Genomic DNA, 22,795 nt, shown 5'->3' with positions numbered 1-22,795 from the left:
CTCCAGGTCCCAGAAGGTCTGAATTTCTCAGGAATCAAGCCAACATTGAAGCTACAGAAGTAGTACAAGTGGAGGTGTATTTTGAACTTGCCAAGTAAGTATCATGACTTAACACACAACACTAAGGAGAGAAGAAAGGATGGAAAAAGAGCACTTAATCTAGTGGTCTATCATGAGCTTGAACAAACTTCTTTCTGCCAGACCAGCTACCAAGAACTAATGAGTATATACTCTGAATAACTGCAGTAAGGACTATCTTAATAAGTCCCTTATAAATATTCAGAAGACCCACCATATTAGCAGTTCCAAACACAGTAAAGGGTGAAGGTCTCTTAAAGAGCAGCTCTAAGCATAATGCAGCCACTTCTGACTGGAACCTTATGTTGAACCAACGCCAGCTGACAAGGGCATGACCTTCTATTGATGCCGAAAATGATGACTTGGTTCAAAAATTGTTTCGTTTTGCTGCCATAGATTTAACAGCTCAGGCTTTGTCCCCATGAGATGAGTAAAACATGCTCATTAGGTAACCTAGTTCCACAGAGACAGGATTTTAAACAAAGGCTAAGCACCTTTATTTTAATATCACAAATATGTCCTCAAGGTGCTTTAATGCAGACCAGCTGTAGAGGTAAAAACCAAGCACAGATCTCCGGTCCCACGACTGTGCCACAGTACCACATTCCCACCAGGAGGACTGCACTGGCAGAAGTTACGGGTAACATTAAATATGTCAACAAAAAGCAGCGAGCACCGAGCAGAAATACAGCTCGGTGTATTATCACAGCAATTCTGAGGCTCTTCAAAAATGTGCATAAATAAAAGGAAATGATTTTTGCTTTGTTTATCCAGTCTAACAGGCAAGACAATTATGAATTATTTTAGCAACTTCTTTCAGCTTGTCCAAAATATTTACTGCCCATTGTTTTCATCTTCCTAGTTACAGACACACCAATGTCAGACAATATCTGTTACAATCAACTTGGATTTACTATTCCTACCATCTGTCTTAAGTCTAACCAATAAAGTAATACTGAACAAGAAAAGGGGATGAGAGAAGAAGGGAATCAGAATACCACAAAGATAAGCAGGCAGTTATTTCTTAATTCTGAATGCAACAACAAGAACTCTAGAGGCCAAAATGTTCCAGTTGAGCTAACTATGCCTTCCTGCTGCTGTTACTAACATGGTATTGTAGAAAAGTATTTGCACATGTTACTCACAGAGTACAAAATACCGAACAGAAACAAACAAGATAATGGAAGAAACATGTATCTATTGACAAAGCCAAAACTCATTAGAAGATTATATTCAATATGCTTTGAAGCCAGCTGTATAAAGTGACAGTGGAAGCCTTTAAACCCAAATAAACCTTTTAAAATTCTTTATTTCACTAAAGGCAGAAGTTTGACCTTAACTGTTCATTTAACTGGATACAACTAAGTTGGTTAAAAAACCCAAACAAACTGTAGTTTCATAAATGCAGCTGCTAATGGTACCCTCAGAACTGCTGCCACATCCCAGCCTGACCCACAGCTCCGTCCATCCAGCTGTCCCTCACACCCCTTGCCCATGCTGGGAGATTCACTGATGGGTTATACTCACTAGTGAGAAACATAGAGGGAGATTGTCTTGCGTCCCTGAAACTCCTTTCTGGACTTCCTGCCCCTTGCACCATCAGGATCCTTGCAACTTTGCTTCTTCTTGTAGAAGACAGAATAATTTGAAGGATATTCAGTTATTAACCGTCTCATTTTCACAGAATCACAGAACAGCTGAGGTTGGAAAGGACGGCTAGAGATCATCTGGTACAATTCCCCTGCTCAGAGCAGAGTCAATTATGAGCAAGTTGCTCAGGATCTTTTCCAGTCAGGTTTTAAAAATCTCCAGGAACGTAATCTCCACAACCTCTCTGGGCAACTTGCTCCAGTGTTCAGTTCACCCTTACAGTAAATTTTTTTCTCAGTTTTTGATCAAAATAAGACTTCTTCACTTTGTACCTATCAGCATATTAGGCTGTGCTGCCTGTTGTAGTATTCTTGATAAGTGGGAGCTGCTTAAATCAATGCGCTCTGAAAATGACAATGAGATGTATAACCATGAAATTTATTGAACATGCCTGCATGCATTAGTAATGACACAGTATGGCCTCTGGGTCCAATAATGCAGGGAGCTGGATTCCTTCATCTTCCAATGACTGCTCTAAAGTCCCTGGTCACACAAGGACATACAAAACAGGCATACATTTTTTACTCCAGGATGTTACACCTACTTTAAACTAGTTGGGTTTTGTCTTGTTACTGTGCATACCCAATAAGTTCTTTTCAATTTCATAGTGCCAAAGATACTTTAAATAATTAGTTCCTCACAAGAATCTACTATTAACATTCCTTGCCTCCAAAAATACATGCAAGCAGTTATTCTGAGGTAGAACTGGGAGAAACCTGTATAAACTCAATGCTCTTGAGATCTCTACCAGAAATCAGTCGCTTGATTTCATGTGAAATGACAAGAATGCACAAGCATTTTTTTTGTTCTTTACAACAAGAGTCTCAAGTGACATTTGCTGTAAGAAAGACAACGTTAACAGGCAGTGAAATTTCAAAGGTTGCCCAAGAAGAAGTCAATTGTGTTCATGATTCTCCTCTTAAAATACGTAATTCAGGTGTATTGAAACTACACCTGAGTGAAGAGAGAGAAATGAACATCAGACAGTTAATTACTAATACTAAAACTGTGTAATTGTCATATTTGTGCATAATTCCTTTCTCATTTCATATTCTCTAGAAGAAAATGTCTTGAGAGATTTCTTTTCCCCATTAGAATTCTCCAACTTGCTGTAAATATTTTATATCTGTGCAGCTACTAAAGTCACTAAATTATCAATCTTGTACTCCGAAATAAGTCAGCCTATTTCAGGGTGTCTCTTCCCCCCTCCCTCCCCTTCTTCATTACAGCTATTTTCATTCTGGACTCTCCACACACTGTGTGCACCTGTAATCTGTATCTACATTGTATTAGTAGGATCCTCCTAATTAGATTTAATTTCTTCAAGGGAGAAAAAAGTGACATGCTAAGCCTGCTAGTTCTTTGAAGAATGTCCTAAAAGGTCAAATGGTGTGTATATAAGGGCTTTGTGATCTGTTTGACACAAGTAAGGTAAGGTTGGTCAACATTTCAGATGCCTTCAGTAATGAAAAGCAAACTAACTGGTATTGATTCCATTCACATCAATCTCAAAATGGTAAATAAAATAATTATATTCTCTGTATAGCAGTCTCATGGGTACATGCAGATACACTTAACAGATCTACAGACAGTAGAAAGCTCATTTAAATCAGACGCTATGTGAAATTCTGGTTTTCTCAATTGAGCTACTATGCAGACAGTAAAGCTTCCGAGATCTCTACATCACTTATCTTTTGAATTTAACTAAAGTCAGGAACTCTCCGAAGACCAGAACTTTTCCTATAGATTACAGCTCCAAAGTTTGTCTACTTCTGAAACAATAGTTCTGTTCTTTAACAGAGATACCTGTATTACTGTTTTTAAAGTTTTTACAATACCAAAATATGTTGGTTTACTGCTTAAAAAAGAAAACCCTATAAAAAAATAAAATTAAAAGATAGCACTCCTTCCTTCGTGAGACCAGCTGCTTTCCCCTAGACTTCAACCTCTTTTCACACAAAATAGTTGTGTTTATTCTGTAATTCTTATTAGTCTTTCCCTTCTTTTGTGGTACCATGACAAACTACAACCTATTTTTTTTTTTTTTAGGCCTCTCAAGGGCTAAAAGGCTTCTCTCCCAGGCCTTGCTTCCTGCATCATTGGTGGAACCACACAGTACAATCACATATACACTAAATCTCTAGCCTACATACTCCTTTTCCCAATTGCATTACTGCAACAGACACATCTGCATTTGGCACCTGTAAGTTCTTTCATCGCAGGGATCAGTAACCAATTTGTTTAATAAAGTAAAACACAGCACTTTCAAAATGCAGCAGTATTTATTCATTATTGCACAGGTAGTAAGCCTGTAGCATAAACAATAAAACCAATAAAAAGCCAATACACAGTCTTATTTATGCTTAAAATGTCTATTGCCAATTGTTGCAGTCCAACTGCAACAATTCTCTCAGTCCAGCTAATGCCCATCTCCTGATGGGGAAGACAATCTCAATCTCTCTGTTCCCTGGCTAGGACACCAGCATTCTCTAACGCTCCCTATGTAGTCTCTTAGTTCACATAAATCCCTCCTCCTTTTCTAGACATAGGGTCCTGAAATGGTTAGTGTTACTAGAATCCTCCCTCAAACTGACCACAGTAAAAGAGAAACGCCACAGTCCTGAGAAAAGGAGCAGAGCAGTATACTCCCTCTTATATAAAGTTTAGCTATTTTATTTGAGTGTTAGTTGGGATATTCCCTGTTTAGCTAAACTATTGTTTAATCTCTAGGGCCTGCTTCTTTATACAAGCCCCTTCATCAAGTATCATGGAAAAAGCAACAAAACACTATATTAAATTACATCTGAGAACCAGAGAGATTTCTTTTGTAAGATGCATACATTTTCAGTAAGCTTAGAAACTGTAGGCATAGCCTGGATTTCTTCAGGAGAGAAGGAAAAAAGTATTAGTCAACTACATAAGAACTGGGAGAACTGTACTTGAGAAAGGACAATGTAATACTATCAGTGAACTATTTTCAGTAGAAGGCAGGAATGACTAATACCAGTGAATGTGACAATTTAAGGACTACATCTGGAATTCAGTATGATATTCCAGAGATCCATATTAGAGAAAGATTGACTCAGCAGAAATATGGACTACTGAAACCACCTGGGAATGGACTAACCATTTCATGAGCAGAGAATAAGAGTTTGGATTATTTAGCCCAGCAAAACAAAGGCTGAAAGGAGGTAGAACTGTCCTCACTAAATATACTAAACATGCAATTCTCAGAGAGAGAAAAAGAGAAAGAGAGGAGCTACTGAAGCACAAAACCAAACCAGTACAAACTGGCTAAAAACCAAACAATCAGAATGATCAGTTCTTGGGAAGCTGACATTATGTAGAAGATGCTTAAAAGGCAGAACAGCAGAGCTGTCCAGACTCAAAGGAAAGCCCACACAGCTAAACATCAGTGGATGTTCCAATGTGAAATCATTTGCTTACTCTACAGCTCCGGTTTCTGTGACGACAAAGGAATGATGTGATATGCTGACTGACAGTTTAGAGAATATTCTTTTAGACCTAACTACAATATATTTCTTTATTCTCCTAAAATATCAAAGCCAGGAACTTAGCTGCAGGAATGCAGATGAAGGTTATGGTATCTATACAAATTCATATTTGAAAGAAAAGGAAATAGTATTTTCCTTAAGTATAAAAAAGGGAAGGAAGTGCTAAACTCAAGACTACTGTCCCAGACCTACAAGGTTCGGAGGTGCAGCTGACACAGGAAACATGACATATGCTATGGTAAGTATATTACCAAAATTAGTATTATACAGATCATCATAATCTGATGTCCCAGGAGCACTATCTCTGCCCTTAAACACTTAAATCTTGAGAAATGGGGTACTTAGAAGTAAAAAAAAGCAAAGAGGCACGTGAAATAACTTATTCTAAAATTAGCAGAAGGGGAACTGGAAGGAAATTTGAGGTCTTCTCCTTGAATTACTATATAACATTACAGTTTGAAGCAAAGATTTTGTATGCTATATGGAGAAATCCTGCAAAACATGGACCAGATAATCTTACAGGTCTTTATGATTTAACTTGTTTTGTTTTCTGTCCCTCTAGTTCCAAAGCTTTTCCACTCAGTGCTCTATTTCTTTAAGATTTATTGCAACATAAGCTTTTGCATCTTATTTTGATATTTGCTGAACAATGTAGCATGTTCAACAACTAAAGATTGTTCTCTATAAACTAATGTTAAACAACTTGTTTCCTGATGAAAACACAGAAGGAAAGAAATTAATTTAATGAAAACCTGTGTCTAGTCTTGTTCTGGCCTCAAGTGCACGGGAGTTTGGAATACTTCTCTTTCCCAATTAAAAAAAGGGAGGGGGGGGGGCAGACGACAATTCACACCAGTTACTTTCCAAATCTAATAGTTACAAGGTCTCCCTACTGAAACACAACACCTCCATGTAGCAAGTATGAGATTAAATAGTTATTCCTGTTTTCTTAAATCGAAGTTAGTCATTTATTTAGGAAAATCATGCAGATTATACTGTGAATTAGACTGCATCTTTCAAGCCTGCCAGCTACAGCATCAACTTTAATACATAGTTGGATAATATGGAAGTTTAAGAAAGGAAAATGCAAATGTCAGTTAAGAAAACTAGACAAACTGAATTCAGTATTTTCTAAAGGTAATGTTACATAGAAAGCTTGCTGCATTTTAACAAGAGGCATTGTAGTCCTTCAAACATTGATACATAAAATGAGGTAAAAAGTTACAGAACCTATAGCTTTGGCTTCCATAAAAAGCAGGTATCTTTGTATCGCCTCCCCCCCAACTTAGTTATATCTTTCATAAATTTCAGAACATTTAAACTTGTGAATTTTTCATGTTCTTCCTATTCCTTTGTGGCACAGAGAACTCACTTTTACTTATTTCTATATTCAGATGGAGAATGTGAAGCAAATTTCTCATTCAGGACATAAAAAGATTTAATCCAAAAGAAAGGGAGAGAAGGTCAAAATAACATGGGAAAGGAAAACATCTAGTAGGACAGGGCTTAAGACACTCACAGTTCTGTGGGCCAATATTAAGGTTACCAACATCACTACCCTCCTACAGAGAGGGAAATGAGAAGAATTTGCTAAATATAGATAGAAGTGTTTGGAAGGATGCCTATCCTTATTTGTGCATTCATCTGTTTAATTGTGGGCAATATAGTCCACTAGACAGCCTGAGGCAAGCGTGGATGTTCAATATTCTCTGAATTACACAATCTCAACTGGAGATTGGACTTAATTACACAGTTGACAATAGTATAAATGGAAACTTTGTATTTGAAACTCTTCATAGTTGTAAGTACCTCTGAACTTTTTTTACTCAGGTTTGGAAATGTACTAAATGCCTGTGTGCGGTTTTAAAAAAACATGGTGAAAAAGGAATTCTCATGTTTAGTGTATGACCTCAAGTCTTCCAAATCCCAAGAATCTCAGTAGCTAATGAGATATCACAAATGTATACAAATATATATTTATATTTGGACATCAAAAATCCCCTAGAGTAAGCAAAGTAAAAAATCAAGTTTTATGCTAAAAGCTGCTCTGAGTTTGGTAGTCTGAGGAAATGGACATTTTTCTTAAATTGATCTGCAAGTGAATTTTTAAAATAATTGCAATAATTTAATTCTTTAAACATACTTGTCAATACATCTTACCAAATTAATCCATCTTTATTTGAAAATAAAGCTGAAACCACCACATAAACCTAAAAGAAACAAGTCAAGGGAATTTTATACCTGTGATCCAAACCTTTGGAAGGATTCCTAAACCTAATTCCCTTGGTTTCAGTGACAATACTGTACAGAAATATAATGGAATTTAACAGGAACTGGGTGCCTAAATCCGTTTAAGAATTTGGGCCTAAATTCCTAAGGGATCACTGCAAGTATCAGCCAGGGTATCAACTTATTTATAAATCACAGAGAGGTTCTCACATATTCCTCTTACTCAGGACTCCATCACCACTGATCTTCTTTCAAAGGAAATCTGAGCAAGTCAGGCTGCAAACCTCATCAGACCTCTGCTACTTGTTAGCAGAAGGTCCAACAGCTCAAGAAATTCCTTTGTGAAATTTCTGTCCTCTCAGTAAGGCTTAAAAAAAGTACAGTGATAACTGTCCAGAAAAATCTAAATTTTACATTGGGAAGAGAGTAAGTGTGTTCGAACAGTCAGGAAGGAAAAAACCCTTGGAAAACGGAATCCTGTATTATCTCCTGATCATCTAAATGCAAATACTTGCCTAGCATTGTGAAGATATTAACCTTTATACAATTAATAATATTTAGAGTTTATGTTAATTTAAAATTTAAAACCCACTGCTAACAGTACAAACCAAGAATTTTGCTATTGGGCTGTATGTCACTAGACAAGTTACATTAGATCTTCCTGGAGAGCTAAATTAATATAACCAGCTTCAGTTCTGTTTAACATTAGTTCTTCAGTCCCTTAAAAACTAAAGTTCCTGAAATTCAGAGTTATCATACTGCTTCTCTGCTTCTAAACAGTGAAAAGTGGTTTCTGGTGTCATAAAGGAAATGAGGTGGTTACTTCCTTGAAGAGATAGATGAGCATGGGTTGGGATTCAGAACCCCCCCCATGAAGGTAGTAAGTAGTCTGTAAAAGCTGAGGACTGTTTATCACCTACAGGAACATACCATCATGAAACATTGGTAAAAAAGATAATGTAGCAAATATTCTTCTGAGAAAATATCCTCATTTTGTATAGGACAAAATATCAGCACAAAACATGTTCTCAAGAACTAGTGGATTAACTCATGAATAGTATCCTAAGAAAATTGTCTGCGGAACACTGTTCTGTCTGGATTCTTATCTGTCATACTTCGGGAGTTTTACCTCAGCATTAAGCAACAAAACAACATGTAATATACTATTACATAAAAAAGAATATAATATCCTAATTGAATTTGATTAGGTTTAGTTCAAGCTTGGTATGGAAGGGTTTCACTAAGCAGTCCTGATGCTGAGCTTCTTCATACTGAGTCTGGCACATTTAAAGCACAAACCATTCCTGTCATACTGTAATTGTTCCTACAGCAGATAGAGTTTTGGTATAATGCCACTAAACAGAAGACAAGCAACAAAGAAGATCTAGAAGTTAACCAAAAACTAGGATTTTATTTAATAACCTGAAGAACAGTAAATTTGAAGACATGCATATTTCTCTGGACTACACTGAGATTATTCCTGTTGACAAATTGTAGGTATATGTGGATACAAAGATGGTAACATCATCAGAAATAGAAAGCTGTATATCTAGGAAGCTAGTGCATGCAATACTTGCAAATTTGAGTTTTCTGTTTGACATTCAAACCAAGAACTAATAAAGTATAGATGAATCTGTATGAACAACTGAATTTGAAGCTTCGTATAGGCTTCACACACCAAGATTTTTTGTGATACATTGTTTAACCTTTCTTATCATGCTTAAAACCCACCAAGAGACTTTATTCTATTCAGTATAAATACATAGTAATTTTCCATTGGATTCGTGGCTAATCATCTGATCAACAAAGCAAACAGAGAGGTAGCAAGTAAGGGAATAAACACTTATCCCCAGGAAGCTAGGTATTACTTTCAAAGAACATTGGTATTCCCAAATTCCTGGCCATAATCTGTACCTGCTGTTCAATTTTACTGTCTTTAGGCTTGGAAAAGAAAATCAGAGGATAGCATCAATCTTTTACAATGTGTTCCTCTACTAGAGAGAGACACATAAAGATGTATCAGTATTAAGAGAAAATTACATTCCAGTTTAAGGACAGAACTGGAATAAGGGTTACTGTTACTGATAAAGAAATTCTACCAAAGTTTCAAACTTATGGATTATACAATTCAATGAGCTTCCATCGCCACATCACATTAAAAACAGCATCTTACCCTCCACCTCTAAAATACTGCCTCAGGTGGGGAACACGGTTTTTTACTTCCATTATCCTTCAGCCTGCAGTAAGGAAGTGCCTTGGTTCTGAATCAGAACCCACAGGAATTTAGCAAGTGCTATTTCTGCTTGTAGTAAAATCTTCAATATGTAATTTACATCCTGATATGTCATCATTTATTGGTATTTAACTTAGTAACAGCTTCTCTAAAGTAGAGATTTTATTACATAAATTATGGAAGTAGCAGACTGGGTGTAGTGGAGACAGCATAAATTCCTGAATCAATACAAAATACATTCCTGGTAGTAGTTGTTATTCTATGCAGGTGTGTTATTGATTACAGTCATAATGATCTCACTTTAGCTGCCGTCAATAACTCACTATTTGTATTGTCACACTGAATTAAAGAAGAACCAGTCCAAAAATATGTGGAGAAGTTATATCAGCATGGCATGACCCAGCCTGTGGTGCAAAGAAGCAGAGCACTGCCAGTTTAAGTTAGGAATCATGTTTGAGAGTTCACTTGACATTACATTGATAAAATAAAGTCAAATGTGATATTTATTCAGGCAGAAGAGATTATGCCTTAAACATACTGGAAAACTCTTAATTCATAGCTACTGCATACAATAAAACTGTGCTTTTAATACTTTTGGACCATTATTGGCGTGCACTTACTGATATGCAAAACCAAATCAAAGTTTTATGGATGGTTATTGTCATTTTACTGATCAACATGACTGAAGCTTCCTTGCATCAGATTAAGAATTGTAGAAGGAATGTTAGATTATTTGACTTTTTAAAATAGAGTTCATTTCTACATCAAAACTTCACAGCAATATACAACAGCAGAATACCAACCACAAGCCAAAGATTTGTGAAGTATTGAAAAGTTAAGTATAGATAATGTTATTATCACAATTGTATGAAACATTTCATTAATGTTAGCTTATATAAGCATTTTTTGTTTAAATACTTCAGAGTAGACACATAGCAAAACAAGCACACTCATTGTCACTGGCCTATCAAAATGGAGAAACAGATCCAGACATGAGAAACAAAAGACTTCCTACTTCCAGCAATCCGATCTTTATGCCATTTTAACCCATAGTAGAGGATGAACAAACTATTAGGATTATATCTTAAAGGAAAGAACAGAATATTGTTAAAAATGTCTACACCAATAACTACAGTGTTCTGTACACATTCTAGAGAAGCACTGCAACATTTAATAAAACTTGCATTTCCTTAAAGAAAAACCACACCACTTTAAAGGAACACTGTTTTTATGAGACACTTTAATTGCATTTCCCATGTATCTCCTGTTGATACTAGAGGGATTCTCCTTGACAAACCCCAATATAACACCATAAGGCATGCTCATGCCCACCTTTCTCTCCATAGGCAGTCTTGTCTAAGGCTTCCTTCTCTTTCTCAGGAACAGCAAAACAGAAACAGAAACTCTTGCAGTAGCAAGCTTATGGATTCTACTAGACTGCTATGAGTGATGTTACGTCAATACACATCACAAGAAACTCAACCATCCATCCACAGAATTCTTTCAAAGTTCTGACAACTGCACAAAATGACCAAAATTATTTTGTTCCCTTCAACCTCATACAATTAACCTCATAGGCGAGGTGTATGAAGAGCTGTCTAAAGAAAATTCAACCCATCAATGAGCGATTAAAATACCCACCACATGAAAGTTCTTCAAAGTTTTCATATACGCATAACAAGACAAATATTCATGCTGTCTCACTTTCAGCACCTGACATAAATGCTTAATGTAGGAAGCTGGTCTCCATATACTATCCATGTTTGCTACTCAGCAGAGAGGCTCCTTCACAGTGCCAGTTAAAACACTCGATTCAGACTGATAGACTGAATCAACCTCCAGAGAAGTCTGTCTGTCTCTATCCACTGTTTTTATTTGCAGCCAGAAGTGGCTGCCCTTTCTAACTCAGGCATCTAATTGACATGCCTGAAGTTATTGTAACCAGCCCAACTTAAGTGTCACATCGCAGATTCTCCTTCCCCAAGACAGTCTGTGCTTTATGAACCATATTTGAAGTCACTCTGCAATTCACTTTCCTCTGGGGAATCTCTGCAACCTTTGCTACGCTGCATACTGTCAAAAAGATTATTAATTTTTCATTTAAAATCTGCAAAAATAAGTCTACCCAATATCACACATACATTCAGCTCCCATCAAGCTGTGAATCCAGTAGACGTGAACACTATTGATTAGTTAAACATTGCAATACAGTTTCTTAGCCATAGGAACAATCCAGTAAATCTTTGCGACCACTTCTGTCGCTGTTCTGAAGAGCAGTTACTTAAAATTTTATCACTACATAACCCAAATTAAATAGAGAATGTTTACTGTAATGAGAAGGTCCCATGGAGGAATTGTGCTGATATATTTCCAACTTATGGGTAGAAATTACACCACCAGAGCAGATGAAGAACAGGCAATTAGATTACTGGGAACCGTAGCTCCAGTTTCACTAACTTTACATTGCAATGAATGTAGATCAATTAAGAAAATACTTTCTTACAGCAACAAGTTAAGGTAGCATTTTTCTGTACAAAAAAAACATGATAGCAGAAATAATAGGGGGGAAAAAATTAAGCTTAGAAAAGAAAAAAGGCACATGTGATACTAAGCCCAGATCCTGTAAAGATATTTTTTTCTGGCCAGTACTCCAAATTAAGCTACTGCTCAGCACCTCAAAGTCAGTCAATACCACTGCACCTGTAAGAATTCTTACAGGGATTATTTCATCAGATAATTCAAAATATATCCAACTAAGAATGCAGGTCTTGATATCAATCCCCTGGAAAGTCCACTCTCAAGGATGACTGTGCAAAGGAAGCACTGATGCCTAATTTTATACTCCCAAATTATGAAATTATGAAAGAAATAAGGAAAAGAAGAAATATTTTGAGTTTACCATAACTACACAATGTCAGGACTGGCTCCAAACTGATTTACTCACTTCTTCCCTCTCACTTGCAATGTTTAAGCTGTAACTCTTCAGTAATGTATTTCAGAAGACAGTAAATGCTTCACAACTCTTAAATAAACCATAAGCAGCTAAACAGTAACTGTTCTGGAGGACAAAGGCCTGTTGGCAAGGCACTAGACTTCAGGCTTCCAATGGCTTATGACAGCAATAATAAGGCAAACAAAATAAATAATAAAAATGAAATTGTGGAAGATACCTTGACAGTGTCCTTTTAATCTTCAGCCAACTTGAGATGTCATGTAAGCACTGAAGCAGCAAAGAGATGATACTGCTTAGATAGCAAAACATCTCAATTTCTCCCTGACCTACAAATCATAAGCTAATAGATTAGTGGTGCACTGGCATATAACCACACAGTAGCTCACAGAAACACTGTTGCAGCTTCTGAAGCAAAATGCATGTGCCCTAAGATGCAGGAAAACCATAATTATGAACAACATCAACTGAAGCATGCACAGAAGATTTTGACACTGCACTCAAGGACCTTATGGAACAAAGATGCTAAACTGTCTAAGAAAGCCGTCATATCGGTAGAGATAAAGCATACTGCACGTAGTTCAGAAACAGAAAGATCTTCCCAGGGCAATATAAACTGAAAAGTGAAGCAGAGAAGCACAATCCTGCCCATGTGTTCTTAATGGATCTTAGTATCTTGTAATACTGCCACCAGCAGTATCACCATTAGACAAGTGTTGGATGAAAATTAATTTCTTGGGCTGCTCAGCCTGGAATCTGTGATCTAAATATTACAATTTTGCTCTTTCTAAATATACTCTATATTCAAAATCATTCAACTTGTCTCATGGTAATTAATATCAGCTGATTACAGAGGATTACAACTTGCAGAATCAGACCAAGAGATCCTTCACAAAGAGGTACTCGGAGAGACACAGATCTGCACACACCCAGGCTCACAGGTTCTCTCCTCAGTGTACTATTGCTAGTAAACATCATCTATCTTGTGCAAAAAGTCTACACTTGAGAAAACACAGATTTAGATATCTACACAAGTACCCGCTGAGTTTGGTTTTCTAGGTTAACTCCTCAGAGGGCCTGATTTTGAAAGATATGATTAAGCAGATCCCTTGACTTCATTGTGGCCAGCCTCACAGAACCAACTTTAGATGGCTCTTACTTGGAACCAGTGACATTTCTATCAATTTTTATCTAGATTGGACAACAAAAATATAACCACATAGCAAAATACGAGGGTATAAACACAGTATCAACTTTCATAGAATTTGAGAAAGTAATCAGTTAAAAAAAAAAATCAATAAAGCCAGTAATTTCAGGGGTATAATGGTGCCTTAGTTAAGATTTATTATTTTCAGAAAGAGGCCATTTGTTTCAATAGTGGTATGCTTCAGTAATGACAACTATTGTAAGAAAATATACTCAGTCATGTTCTTTGTAGGAATGAGTAGTGACTAGATATGAGCTTCATTAACTAAATCAAAGTGTTCTCTAAAATAGATTAAAATATTTTAAAATGCCACCCATATATACATTCCTGCTTGGTCTCTTGTACATTTTTTATCCCCAAGATTAACTATGTTCCAAGAAAGGCATGTATTTTGGTGGATCCAAATGTCAAACTATCCTGAAACACAGTGGCAATCAATGAGTCTCATCAGGACTCTAAAATGGTATTTTGTTTGATGTAGTGTGTATAAATTAATGATGAATAATAGATCCTGTCCACTTACTATTAAATGATTAGCCATTTACATACCACACACCAAAAATGTTACTTCTTGAAAATGTGACTGCTATAGGGTTGACTGTCAGCCTTTCAAAAGATTGGATATTACTAAATTGAGCTGTCTGTTCTTACAACGTTGCAGAAAAGCAGACACATAAAAAGAATTAGATTCACTAGAATTAGTTATTTGTCTTACATACCTTTTAAAATGAATGCGACCTAAGCTAATGCGGAAGATCTAGACCTCTAGAACGTCAGTGTATAGAACCAGAAGTAGCTTTACAGCTTGTTTTGGATTGACTGTGCAATGCAAGGGTAGGAGTGAAAAGGACAAACAAGGAACAAAAAACTTGCACCACGGTTTTTTGGGTTTGGCTTTGTTTTACACAAGTTAGCTGAGGGAAAGAAAAAACATTTCATTATGTAAGACAGTTGCTACTTTTTTCAGATGTTGAGATAGGTGGCTAACCTTCTTGCTTCAGCACGCATGTAGACCACATCCTACCTGGAATATAAGAGAATACTTCAAGATCTCCTTGTTCTTATTTTAATGATTAAACCCATGATATTGCTAATGCCCTTTTCTAAAGAAAATATGTTTGCCAAGTTACATGTATACTCTAAGTGTTTTGCATTACAGAAAGAACACTTTTTCTAAAAATATGTGGATTTCAATCTTAACAGAAATCTCAATGCTAATTTCCAGGTGAGGTAACACATCTCATAAATTCTTTCCCTAACCATATTGGTGTAACCCTAGAGTTGGCCTTTTCCCTCCTTCTTCTGTAGAGACAGGCAATAAAGTAAAAAATCTGACCTAACCTTTCTGCTTTGAAGATTACTATGATGGCTGTTCGGAATAGAACGCACTCACACTAGACAAGATACTGTCATACTCTGGTTAAACTGTAAAGACATAAGCTAAATGTAATCTCACACTTAGCTGCTACAGCATTTGTTTACAATGTTTGTGTCAATGATTTATACTCACACAATAAAATATTAAGAGCAACAAATCATAAACCTGGTAGCACAAGAATTCTAACAGGTTTTCCTCACAGTGTATCAATTCTGACACTAACCAAGATCCACCAAAAGCATTGCAGAAATAATGTGTTGCATTACATAAAATCAAATACAGAAGCTTAGTTTTATATAACTGTAATATGCACGCAGATGGTCTTCAGGATAAGATATCTTCTCTAAACTGCAGTTTGTACAAAATTTGAAGTATAAGCAAAAGGCAGGAATTTTGCCATTTCTAGTGCAGCATCCTAACTCAATATAATGGGAATCTCTCTCTGTAACTCCTACCAGTTCTTCCAATATTAAAGAACTGCTGAGACTGAAATCCATTGCAGAGATTTTGAATGGATGAAAATCAAAGAAGGGAACTATTCTTCACCCATTCTAGCTAAATAATAGGTCAAATCTATGGTTATATTAATTGAAATTCAGTTATTTATGTTGACAGCAACTATGGCATAAAAATAAAATCAGCAAAGTCAACTTTATAAAGATCACCAATGTCAAATAAAATACATTCTATGCATCTCTGAACAATACATGAGGATAAACTATGCAGTCAAACTATATTGTTCTTCTAAACCTTGCCCTCCTAATACATTCCTTTAGCCAAGCAATGGGAAGATAAACCCATTTGCCTAATGAGGCATATAATTTAAATATTTCAGACAAGCATTTACAGAGATGTTGCTTAAAATAAATTTAACAGCCATCCATCCAAATATCTTGCATGATGAAGATCACAGCATAGTTCACAACTTATTTTTTTCTGTAGAAGCTCCAAACTATCCAGCCCTTTCAGTTACTTTAGTCACCATGTATATCCTGTATTACTTTATTATAACCAATCTTTTTTTCTACAGCAGATTTAATATGAAGCTGCAATTTTTTTTCTTTTGCAGAGCCTTGCAACATTTCTAAAGCCACTAAAATTTCAGATTTTACTACTGCAGCATGCAGTCCTGCACAATTTTGTAAACAAAATATGTTTAAATTTATGGAAGCCTAAAGGGCTAATGTACTTAATACAGACTGCAGCACTTCATCCACAGGAAGATACAATCAGCCAATGTCAATATTCTGTCATTTAGAATAATGATTTTTACCATAAAGCATTCCCATTAATACAAAACAGCAGGTTTTTTTCCCCACAAACTTGTATCTAGTGTTTTAGATATTATTAATATAAAAACAGGTCTTCACTCGATATAAAAAAATCTGCTTAGGGTTTTTTTTTTTTTAACATGCTAAGAATCACATTTTGTATTGTGACCTACCTAAGGCACAACAGTACACTGTAAAAAGCAAAGTACATGTTATAAGAATTCCCCCTTCCATGTACAAACAAGTGCCTACATTTAAAAAAAAAAAAAAAAAAAAAAAAGAGAAAGGGAGGAAGACAGTCTTTACTATTTGCATGGTAGACGTGAACATTTTAAAGAGTTGATCAAGTTTTGCAAACGTTAGATTTTAATCATGTACAGCAATACCGCAGCGAAAATGAAAAGAAAAAAAGAACAACTAACTTTGGCTTTTAAGTCTAATGGATTTCACGTTTGTGAAGAAATAGGTTAGTTTTGTTCGGTCTCTGCTACAAAGAGACTCATCTCCTATGCATGCCACAAATAACCTGAGCAATGACTTCCCTCCATGACAAGAACTGCCCATCATATTGCAGGACTAATACAATGTTGGTTTGTTTAAGGGTTGCTTGTGTGTGTGGCTTGCGTATGTAATTTTAGCCATTCGTATACATCAACTCCTCGTTGCGTACCTCACAATAAACTGATGAACGCTGTTAAACCTTCAACAGCAATCTTTAGCAAACAAAGGCGGCTACTCCGCAATCGTGATGCAAAATCATCCCAAACGTACTACACCCTGCAAGAACCCCTCACAGAAAACAGCCCGGCAATCTCATTCATTCCCCCAACCCAATGATCTGCTCACCATCTCCTCCGTCTTCTCTTATTTCTCTGTCCTCAGCTTATTTTCCTTGCTTCTGCTGGCTTCAAGGAGGCGGGTGTACCAAAAAAAAAAAAAGGAGGGGGGAAAAAAAAAACAACTCTTCAATAAAACACTCGGCAACCGCTGGGCAGCACATCAGCATAAAGCCCCTTGTCTTCCTCTCTCGCTTCCCGGGAGCAGGAGCCCCCTCCGCGGTGCTCCCCGCCCGCCGCTCACGCCCTCCCCGCCCCGGCGCAGCCCCGCGGGTGCCCGGCTCCCGCGGAAGGCGCGTCCGTCCCCCCGCGCATTCTCCCGGGAGAGCGCCCGGGCTGCACCAGGCTCGGTCGCCTCCTTACCCACCGAGACAACATCGTAGAGGGAGTGGGGCTCGCTCTCCCCTCCCACCTCCACATTCCTATTTACAAAGGGTATCCAAGACCATCTTTATCCAACGGGGGGAGGAGAGGGAGGTGGAAGCAATCATTAACCCTTTTCTTGCATTTACTTTTCCTACTATGATTTTTGGCTGCGTTTTTAAAGCGCACGGGGCATTTCTCCTCTCTACAGAGCACACAAACGCGCTGCCATCAGGCCTCCGGGTCCCCGCTCCCGCACCTCGGCTCTGCTGCCCGCCAGCTCTGGAGGAGCACGGTCCTCCCCACGGCCCCCAAGGCCGCTCCAAAAACAGGTCCAAGGGCAACGCTGACAAACGCGTGCCCTTCCGAAACGACGTTTACAAAAAATAACCGCCCGCGAAGCCGCCCCCGGTCGAGCGTCCCTCAGGAGAGGCCCAGCGGGAGAGGGGAACGCGTTTCCCAGTCAGCCCGCGTTGGTACCATCTTTCCAACTCTTTTTTTAAGCGAGGCGTTATCGTTCCTCAACACTCACACCTGAGGGGGGGGAAGTACTAGCGGAAGGAAAGAAGCGCCCGCGTCCGCCCCGGCCCCATCGCCACAGCGGCCGGCGGGCCGGGGAGGGCAGCCAGGCCGCGACCCCGACTCGCCCGCGGTCCCGCCGGCGACCCCTGCCTCGCGCTGCCTGTCTGCGGCCGGCACACAAACCGGCGCGCTGCTCCCGCGCCGCGAATTTTCCTATTGGGTGGTTCCTCTGCGATCGCGCCCAGCAACCAAAGCCTCATTGGTGCATCTCCGCCCCGCTCCGCTCACTGGCTGGCCGCTTCGCGCGGCATTGGCCGGCGGCGCTGCCCGTCCGAGCGGGGCTCGCGGGGCCGCGAGCGGCGGGAGCCGCCGGAGGAGCCGCCGCAGCCCGGCCAGAAGCGCTCCCGCTGCGAGGGCAGGGACCGGGCTGCCCGCACGGCAAAGAGCGGCGAGCAGGGCACGGCCTTGCCGCCCGCTGCCGGCGGGAGCGGGGCACTGACGACGTGCTTTCGGCGGGAGCAGCAGGGACGAGTATGTCACCTCACTGGATGGGTACGCGAAACCGCGCTGAGCGGCCTGCAGCACTGAGCCCGCCGACGTGCAGGACAGCTAAAGGTTTTGTGTTCTTGAGGAAACAAAGTGGTACTTTCACAGCTGTAGACCGGGAGATTCTGGGTCCAACTGATGTCAGAAGTGCGTGCTGTGGCAGAGGGCTGGTCAGGTGCAATGCAGCCAGGTAATGCTGGCACGTGATCCCCATGGATTTGTCTCACTTGGCCTGTTCGCCATTTGCAGTGGTCTATCCACAGCGATCGAGTCAACTCTCGGCCTTCTCTTCGATAAGTTGAATAGCTTCCTAAACCCCATATTTTACGCCTCGTTATCTACCCTCTTCATTACTTTTATGTTCCTCCTTGAATTATTTCTAGTGTTTTTCCCCTCCTTCCTAACCGTGGATGCCAGAAACGGTGCAGCGTTCCAGTGTTACTAGTGCTGTGGACAAAGGCAGTATCGCTCCCCTGTCCCCCCTATATATTCTGTATTTTATACATTAAAGGATTACATTAGTCCAGTTTACCACAGTATTACCCTGAGAGGTCATGTTGAAACATTTATATATATTAGCAGCTAAATTTTTTCCGAAGTACTTCTTGCCAAGCTAGTCGCCATCCCTGTATTCTGTATTTCCAGTTGCGTTGCTCGCATTTTCTGATATCAAAAATGCGTTTTATTGGACTGGGGTGATTTCACTGGGCACATCAGATGATTCTGTAACTAATCAGTCATGTGAATTATCCACTCATCTGCTAAGCTACAGATTTTACAAGGAAAGATCTTACATCATCTAGACAATTGATAGAGATATTGAATGGGATCAGAGCAAGAACTGATCTCTAGAAAACTCTGCCTGGGTCACTGATGTCTCCTTGTTAGCAAATACTTTTTGTGAGCTCTCAGGGAAAAGATACTTAGTCCATTTAAGGTGTGCTTTATGCATTCCATACAACATGCATTCCAGCACTTGAAAGACAGAACAAAGTTTTTAAAATGTCAGGACTATTTCTCGTTTAGTTTTTGAGACTAACTCAGGACAATTCTACAAGCTTTTCACTAAGTTGCTGCTTGTTTTTTAGCTTTCTCCAGTAGAGGTTCTGCGCTGATCACCAGTACCACTCTCTTCACTAAAGATACTTGAAGTGCCTACTTGGGATCTGACTATTCAAGTTTGACAATGGGAGCTATACACAGATCCCTTAGGACAGGGTCTGAAAGAGACAAGAATAACAAAGCTGGTTTAGGCAGAACAAAAAGTAGACGCAGGAAATAGAAGGAAGAGTCTGAATGGCCACCAAATCCAGTATTCACAGCCCCTTGCAGCAGGCTGGTTTTTTTGAAGCCTCCTAAAAAACGTTTTAAATGAGTCCAAAATTACTTTAACTTCCCATATGTATTGAAACTAATGAAAAAATTAAAAATCAGTAAAAACTAACACCATTAAGTTTTAAGCCTATGGACAGTTTTCTTCTTCCCGCGGACTTAACTCCTACTGAAGGTATGCAGACCTATCACCTGAAGATTTTTAATGAGTATCAAGCATAGAAGCTAAAGAATCTTTGATCACAGTGATGAGTCTGTACTTTGAGAAACAGAGTGACAGCAAGAGCAATAAATTACATTTAATGTGCATGCATTTTACCAATTTTAACATAATGGGGATTAAGAGATTTGTGTATTTTGTCTACTTATTCATCAGATAACTTTTAAATAACAACTCTGTACCCAAAACCATAAATATATTTTAGCTTTATCTGTATCAAGGTTGATATATGTAGGTAATAACTACAATCTGTTATTGTGTTTCTAAAGCAATAGTACAAATAATGATGATAATATACTCACCTAGCAATTTTCATCAGTAGATCTCAAAAGACCTGGCAAAGGTCAACGCTATCATCCCATTGTTGCGATGGAGAAAGAAAGTATTGAGATGAACTTGCGCAATGTCATCTGACAGACCAGTGGTAAAGCTAACAATTGACTTCAGGTCCTCTGCATCCAGGATGAAAGGTTTTGCCTTGCAAGCCACGTTACACACTCATATACCCCTGGGAGTTCTTTTCATTAGTTCCGTATCTTGTGTGTACTGTGTTTATCAGTGTTCGAACCTAGAAGAGCAGTCAAGGCTTTTCTGGTCTTCCCTTAGGGGCTTCACCATAAAATGTTTTTAATTTACAGGCTCCACTGAAACCCTCTGTTGCCACCTGTGAAAAAAAGTCAGAAATGAAGTTTCAAACTTGTTTGAAAAACCCACAAGGAAGTTAGTATTTCAGTATGAAAGGACAAAAAGGTGGCACAGCTCCAATCCCAGCCTAAATCTGTAGATCTAAGTAAAATTACTAAATGTTTAATTATCAGTTCTGATCATGCTGTGCTTAATAACTGAAAGCAAATCTGACTTTGTTACCTGTGTTTTCCTCAGTCTTCAGGAAAGCCTCCCTGCCCTGAATTCGTACCATTGCAAGCTCAGGGCTTAATGACTTTGGGGCCTTTCTGGTAGCGGAGCCTCTCCTGAAGGTAGTCACGCTAACGCACATCCCACACAGGGACTGTGTGCTACAAACGGGCAAGTAGCTACATCCAAACTCACTAAGACTGTCAACAACCCAGGTCTGGGTGTATGAGTCCTCGGAGGTACGAGCCCTTTGAAGCTCAGATCAGGCCTTTGATGTTAATACCTTGAAACAAAATATCCTGGAAACAGGCAGAGGCGGCCAAGCAGCTGCCCATGCAATACCAGAGACGACTACTCCAATCCACTATGGCGGACATGGATACAGGGCTGTGTTGAAGGTGCCTCTAGCACGCAGTACCGCCTCCCCTCGAAACGCCCCAGGCCCAGGCCGGGCCCTCCTCACGCCGTGGCGGGCAGCAGGAGCCCACGGCTCCTCTCATGGCGCCCCGCGACGCCCGGGCCCGCGGGGAAAAGGGAGAGGGCGGTGCCCGCCAGGCACCTGTGTGCGAGCCAGCCAATGGCGGCTTGAGGAGGAGAGGCGGGGGATCCGTCCCCCAATAGCGCGCGGGGGGGCGGGGCGCCCGGAGCCAATAGGGGCGGGCGTTGTTTTGAACTGGCTGCGCTGCCGGAAGCCGGCCGGTGGGGATGCACTGGTGTCCGCGGCGTGCGCTGGTGAGTGCGGAGCGGTCGCCGTTCGTCTCCCGGGGCTCTCTCCCGGTGGGGGCCGCGGCCCTGAGCGGGCTGGCGGGGTCGTGCGGCCCGGGCCCCTTCTGCCGCGCAGTCCTGGCGCAGTGACCTCGGGCCGGTTCGCGCTGGCGTGGGAGGGGTGGGGGCCAGGCTCAGAAATAGCCTTGAGTCGCTTCAGCTGGCACGAGTGGGGAGCCCGGGCCCGCGGCGCTGCCTGGCTGGGAGCTAAGGGGCTCCCCTTTTGGGGAGGGGGTGCCTCAGGCGGCGGCGGGCCGGCCGGCCCCTCCTGGCCGGCAGCGGTGAGTGCCTCCCTCAGGGCCTGCGGCGCGAAGGAAGCCGCCGCTCCTGAGCGGCTTTTGTGCCAGGAACTTTTTGTCCTAAATTTATGCCGCAGCAGTGACTGGAGTATTTTAAGGCGTTGAAGCAAAGCTTGTTTTCTTTGGTTATGTGATGGTATTTAATTCTTGCGCTGGTGGTGGCTGGTTGGTACTTCTGTCGCATGCAAGAGTTTGAACATGCGGTGACCCTTTGATGGCGGCATGTCAAGAAGTGGTTAGAGGAAGGCACTGAAAGCTATTGATGTTTCAGTTTGTAGGTATTGAAAGCACTGCGGGTTTTTTGAGAGATTTCTTTTGTGATGATATGAGGCCAAGAGGGCACAGGCTGCCCCGAGGCACGCTTGATTACTAGCTCGCTCTCCACTGTGTATCATGCTGTTATTAAAATTCAAAATATGTAACAGAAACTTGACTCTTTTTCAGTTAAATTCAATAACTTTTTTTAGCTGAATTGTTTTCAGGCTTCCCATAGTTGTTATCAGCAGTTTGACTTACTAGAATCTCTGTATAGCCAGGATCAATTAT

At 40.0% G+C, this 22,795-nt stretch overlaps 2 protein-coding genes across 18 annotated transcripts in view; one reads left to right on the top strand and one right to left on the bottom strand.

Annotated features, from left to right (window-relative positions):
* Positions 1-18,399, bottom strand: part of ARVCF (ARVCF delta catenin family member) — a 295,496-nt gene extending 277,097 nt beyond the window's left edge. For 8 of the 15 annotated variants that reach the window (XM_075516541.1, XM_075516547.1, XM_075516539.1 and 5 more), the window contains exon 1: positions 17,358-17,564. The gene's annotated coding sequence lies outside the window, so the exon portion shown is untranslated. Of the gene's footprint in view, positions 1-17,357; positions 17,566-17,969; positions 18,195-18,242 lie in introns of those variants that run through there. The other 7 variants (XM_075516532.1, XM_075516533.1, XM_075516538.1 and 4 more) reach the window with 3 other exon arrangements.
* Positions 18,400-18,578: 179 nt separating this feature from the next.
* TANGO2 (transport and golgi organization 2 homolog) overlaps positions 18,579-22,795 on the top strand; it is a 43,105-nt gene continuing 38,888 nt past the window's right edge. For 2 of the 3 annotated variants that reach the window (XM_075515778.1, XM_075515780.1), the window contains exon 1: positions 21,846-21,917. The gene's annotated coding sequence lies outside the window, so the exon portion shown is untranslated. Of the gene's footprint in view, positions 18,785-21,845; positions 21,918-22,795 lie in introns of those variants that run through there. The other variant, XM_075515779.1, reaches the window with a different exon arrangement.

This window comes from Mycteria americana, chromosome 13 (assembly GCF_035582795.1).
Source record: "Mycteria americana isolate JAX WOST 10 ecotype Jacksonville Zoo and Gardens chromosome 13, USCA_MyAme_1.0, whole genome shotgun sequence".
Taxonomy (NCBI): domain Eukaryota; kingdom Metazoa; phylum Chordata; class Aves; order Ciconiiformes; family Ciconiidae; genus Mycteria; species Mycteria americana.
This window is presented reverse-complemented; position numbering and strand designations above follow the sequence as displayed.